The sequence below is a fragment of the Callorhinchus milii genome, unplaced genomic scaffold, assembly GCF_018977255.1.
Source record: "Callorhinchus milii isolate IMCB2004 unplaced genomic scaffold, IMCB_Cmil_1.0 Scaffold17, whole genome shotgun sequence".
NCBI lineage: Eukaryota > Metazoa > Chordata > Chondrichthyes > Chimaeriformes > Callorhinchidae > Callorhinchus > Callorhinchus milii.
In genome coordinates, this window is record NW_024704758.1 from 15,098,413 (window position 1) to 15,103,670 (window position 5,258).

A 5,258-nucleotide genomic window follows, 5' to 3' on the forward strand; every position below is an offset into this window, starting at 1 on the left:
TACGTAAGGAGCGTTCGAAATGGTCAGGCTCCACCAGTGTTTATCAGTTATTCCCCCCAAAATATTAATTTGGCCTGTTAGTAAATGCTGTGGGTGAGCCTTATACCTTTCAAAGTCCACGTAAAAATATTTCAGCACCGCGATACCGACCGGGGTATTAAAACAGAATGAAAAATAGCTGGAGAATGTTAATGGGATCATTGTGGCATTTTTGTATTTAATAATTTTTTTGAAATACAGGCTCCTAAAAGATTAATGGCCTTTTTAGTGCCATTCATTTATTCTGCTCGTGAAGCGCTTTTAACTCGCCAGTTTAATCTTTCGGTGATTGACAGAGCGGCAGAGAATACTTCCTCTTATGCTTCTGCGCTGCGGGAAGCTGTGTGTGTGTGGAGCATCATTAAAGGACAATTCCCAGTGAATAAAATTGGTGCTTGGCTGTTTTTACACTGAGCAAGAGGGCCAGACTCGTTTGCATTTTGCAAAGGAGCTGCTTCTGCTCTTTGCCGGTCTCCCCAACTCCACCACCACACACCCGCTCAGCACTGTGCTCTGCCACTGATAAGCGCTCTAGCACGCCACCGTGCATGTGGGCGCGCTGTGTGAATGCAAGTTGTTGTTGCTTCCTGTGCTGCTGCTGAAAGATAAAGGATGAACTGAAGTAAAGGAGCAGAATCAGCTGGTACCAAGTTAGCTGTGTGCCAGGAAATAAGAAAATAATGGAAAGAATTGCAAGGTGGGGAAGCGAGTCGTTGAGGGGAACTGTGAGGCATGAGGAAGTGTATTAATAAAATAATAATAATGATCCTTGCATTTGATATAGCACCTCACCATGTCTTCGCGACGTCTCAAAGTGCTTCACAGAATATACTGTAAAGTGAATTGACTGTATATTTGTGGACGAAAGGCGGCAGCCAATTGCGCACAGCAATGTCCCACAAACAGCCATGGATTGAAGTGACCAATTTTTTTGGTGTATTTTTTTTCTTGAGGGATTACTATCAGGCACGTGGAACAAGGAAACTCACCCAAGGTTTCGCCCTGCCGGGAATCGAACCCAGGTCTCTCGCTTGCGAGGCGAGTGCTCTAACCACTGAGCTACAGGACTCCACTTTGGGGTATTGTATCAAGTGATGTCTTTGTGTTACGATGTACTCGCCTGAAACCTATGTGTGTAAGTGCTGAAGCTGCCTTAAGGCTAATGGGGTGCATGCTTGTGACCTGTGATGAGTTAATTATCCTCAGTGATGATTGTCACATCCGTCGCTGAATGCTACCAAAGAGACAAGGTCCATAACTAAAGACTGACTGTGGGTGATCACCCCCCACCTCACCCCACCTTCCACAACATTTATTTGGGGGATTGTTGGCCAGGACACTGGAACAGGCATGATGCACTGAATGGTTTTCTCATGTACATCCCTGTGGTTTTAACATGTAAAAGGACATTTTCCACAAGTGGGGAAAAAAACACCACGGCATCAATGAGCTCCCTCATATGGAGCGGTGTAAATGAGGCTGGAAATGATTTAATGGCCAGGCTGCCATTTATTTTTTTAAATTACTTTTTAACCTTGGCTACCCTTTAGCAATTTTATTTTATAAGTGGAATCTTAAAGCAGCAAGTGACAGGGACACTTGTCTTCTTTGTTCCATTATTTCTCCCCGTACATTACAGGTCTTATTATGTTGCGAGTTGTTCAATTAGCATCCCATTGACCGGCTCGGATTAATATAGGTTTCTCATGTTGAAATAAGAAAAGCTGCCTTATTCCCCCGTTACGACTTTTAAGTGGATTAATTGCACTTGCGTTTGCTTTAATGAGAGACAAGTTTCAGTTGTGATAAAGCGTTATCTGACTCTGCTGGGTACCAACCTTGACAGAGCCCAAGCATACAGAGTGACATAATAGGCCGGCTTGGGTGACATGCTTCAAGCATTAGACTGTGTGGAGGAGTTTGTCTTACCCGACAAAGCTCTCAATGGCGAGCTGTGCAGGTTTGGCTGGTAATAACTCCAGCAGCTACCCCCAAACCACACTCTGGACTTCCCCAAGCCTTGGCTCTCCGTGCCTGATACTCTGCGGAATTTAGGTAAGCATCTTGCCCATCTCTGGGGGAGACAGTGTGGTTCCCATTACAGACACAGGAACATTTCTACATTTAGGTGGCAAACAAATGTGAAACTCTCTGCCAGTTTTAAGCACGGCGATGTGTTTGTGCGTGTGTCAGCCACCTGCCTGCCTGTTGGAACTAGAAGCGTAAATGCGTTTTTAATTTTCATTAACATTACCTAATAACATCATTTTTCTGCGGTTTAAGGGAGGGGACGCTGGGATTAATACAATTAGTGGTGAGCGATTCCCTCATAATTATTTTGACTTCGAGGCCATCAGATTAAAAAACATCTTTTCCCCTATTGAATGATGGACGTTTGCTAGGCACTCACTCTCTCGATGGAATTTGATCTGAAATGTTGTCAGACATCGTGGTGATGGAAGGGTGAGTGATGGTCACAGGGCTTCCCTTCCTCCCACATATGCACACACACATTAGACGAGTAGACCTGGGTTTGTTTTCTGTGCAGGAGGGCGAAACGTTGGGCAAGTTTCCTTATGGGACACTCGTCCCCTCCCAGTGCCCACTTGTTCTGCATGTGTTCACCTCGCATCGTGTGATCTCGAGCCACTTGCACACAGACATGTCCCACAAACCACCGGACGTTGCAGTGAATAACCAATCTGTTTGTGGGCCAGGACACCAGGAGAAACTCTTCTCTTGTGTCAAATAGTGCCATGGGATCTTTAAGGTGCACCCGAACAGACAGATGAGGTTCTCAGTTTAACGTCTCATTCGAAGGATGACCACTGACGATGCAGCAATACCCCCAGGGCTGTATTGGACCATCAGCTTGGAGTGAGTTCAACGTCCTGCTGTTCAATCTACAACGTTCTGATTCAGATGTTGGAGAGTGCTTACCAACTGAGCCTGGCTGACATCCTTGAATGAAGCTGTATGTGATACAATAGCTGCAAGCTCAACTCTTATGGTAATGTATTCATTGAAAAATTAATACACAGTTGGTACAATTTCCTTACGGCTGCACAGGCTGAACATTCTCATTCTTATATATTTTGGGGGCAGGAAGAACCTTAGCTGTTTTCTTAAAAAAAAAACATTTTGGGCAACGTGACAGTAAATAACACTGGTGGGCATTGCTGCTCTCGTGTAAACTCTCAAATTATGGTGTTGGGAGGGATAAACTCTAATCAAATCGAGTTGCCGGAGAAGAAAAAATCCATTAGAAACCTTGTCAAGCAATTGTTACCTCAGGGGCTGAATATGTAAATACTTGAAGGGAAATATGTTCTGCACTTCAGCTAAGTATTTCTTAGCACATCATTTTGGGGAAACTGTGTTGAGACAATTACAAATGATTTACGACTGTCAGCTTTCCACAGCACATTCCAACCCAGTGACTGACTGATTGACTGACACTGACACTGACTGACACACTGACTGACACTGACTGACGCTATCACCCACAGTGATCTACGTTGTTGGGATTGAGATTGGCTAATGATGATGATGATAATAATAATAATCTTTACATTTGATGTAGTGCCTTTCACGTCAGGAGGACGTCTCAAAGCGCTTCACAGGATTCACTGTAAAGTACCAGCTAAAGTGATTGCGTATTTTGTAGTCGAAACTTGGCAGCTGATTTGCATCCTGGCAGCGTCCCACAAACAGCCATAAAGTGAATGATCGATTTGATCCAAGAGCTTGTTGGCCAGGCACCAAGGAGGGAATCACTTCTCTTTTTGAGTAGAAATGGACACAGACGAGGTCTCAGGGTACCAAGGGATATGGGGCAAGAGCAGGTAATTGGAGTTGAGGTACCAATCAGCCATGATCTTATAGAATGGCAGAACAGGCTCGAGGGACTGAATGGCCTCCTCCTGTTTCTATTTTATCCAACACCACTGTTGGCTCTTAAGCCTCAAAACCCTCTATTAACATTAAAAAAAGTTTATGAAAACCCTTGTACCTACCTGCATAAATGCCAATAGATGTTACGATTAAAACAGAGTAGATATTTTCACTGGGAGTAAAGATTTTTTTTTTGGAGAGCTTCCAGGCATTGTCTTTTCCAGTTGGCGTGATGTGGTCACAGTGTATCCTGGCTGTCTGGCATACAACACAACAAGGTGTTGTATTGTGTGATGGTTTTATTATATCATTGCAGAATAACTCAGGCAAGCCAGGCAAATTGACAAAAAATCCCAAATTATACAATAAAACTGGAAAATAATAGGCACAGCGCAGCCGAGGGAAGAAAACCTAATAAATAATGTATTTACACGACCAGCCTGATCGAAGCAGTAAAGCAGCAAAATTTGTAGGCTTGCAGTAAGAAGCCAATAAACTATTTCTATGCACACATAACTCGTAAAGTTATGTAAAATAAAGTTTTAAACAAAGTACCTTCTCTTAGAGAGAGTGTGCACGTCAGCGAGACTCAACAAGGAGATCTTTCAGGGAAGACACCAGCCTTTCTTCACAGAGGATGATTCATGGCTTACCAGGAAAAAAGCTTGGACTTGACTTGATGTTGCATTGCACATCATTGCATGTATATTTATTTTGATAGATGTTGGGATGTAGGAGGACATCACTGTGCACAAATTGCGGTTGTTTATATATATTTATACATGCAAATTACACGGTCGAAGAGACGAGGCTTGATTTCTTGATTCTGAAAGAACTTTTGACACTTGCTTTGATCAAGCTTCTAAGCCCAGGATATTGATATTTTCCTCTCGGAGCGCAAATAGGTTATCAGAGCTCGAGGATCATTAAGCATTAGGATGTTCCTGACTGCGTTCTAACCCGATTGGAAAAATCCTAACACTCCTCTTTCACTTTTTATGAGCCTCATTTAGTCTCCTACGGTGAGTTCGTAAAATATATATTTTTTCACTATTAAAAACAAGACTATCAATTTTGCATTTCACTGTGTGATCTGAATTCTGTTCTATGCTGGTGCACTCCAATTATTTCAGAAAGGCAGTTTTATCTCCACATAACCATTAAACATCATCCTAGCTCTCTCTGTATTACATTTTAAATTAACACTGTGGTTTCACTAAGACATCCATCTTGTGTTTTAAGTCTTTATTAATCTTGTCTCCAGTTGAGATGTAAGCTGCTTTTATTTAGACTTCATATAGGATTTCCGATCTGTGAAACAAAGG

General features: G+C 42.7%; 1 non-coding gene across 1 annotated transcript; it reads right to left on the reverse strand.

Moving 5' to 3' along the window:
* Positions 1–1,036: 1,036 nt before the first annotated feature.
* Positions 1,037–1,108, reverse strand: trnaa-cgc. The gene has a single exon. It is a non-coding gene; the product is annotated as a tRNA-Ala (tRNA).
* Positions 1,109–5,258: the final 4,150 nt, after the last annotated feature.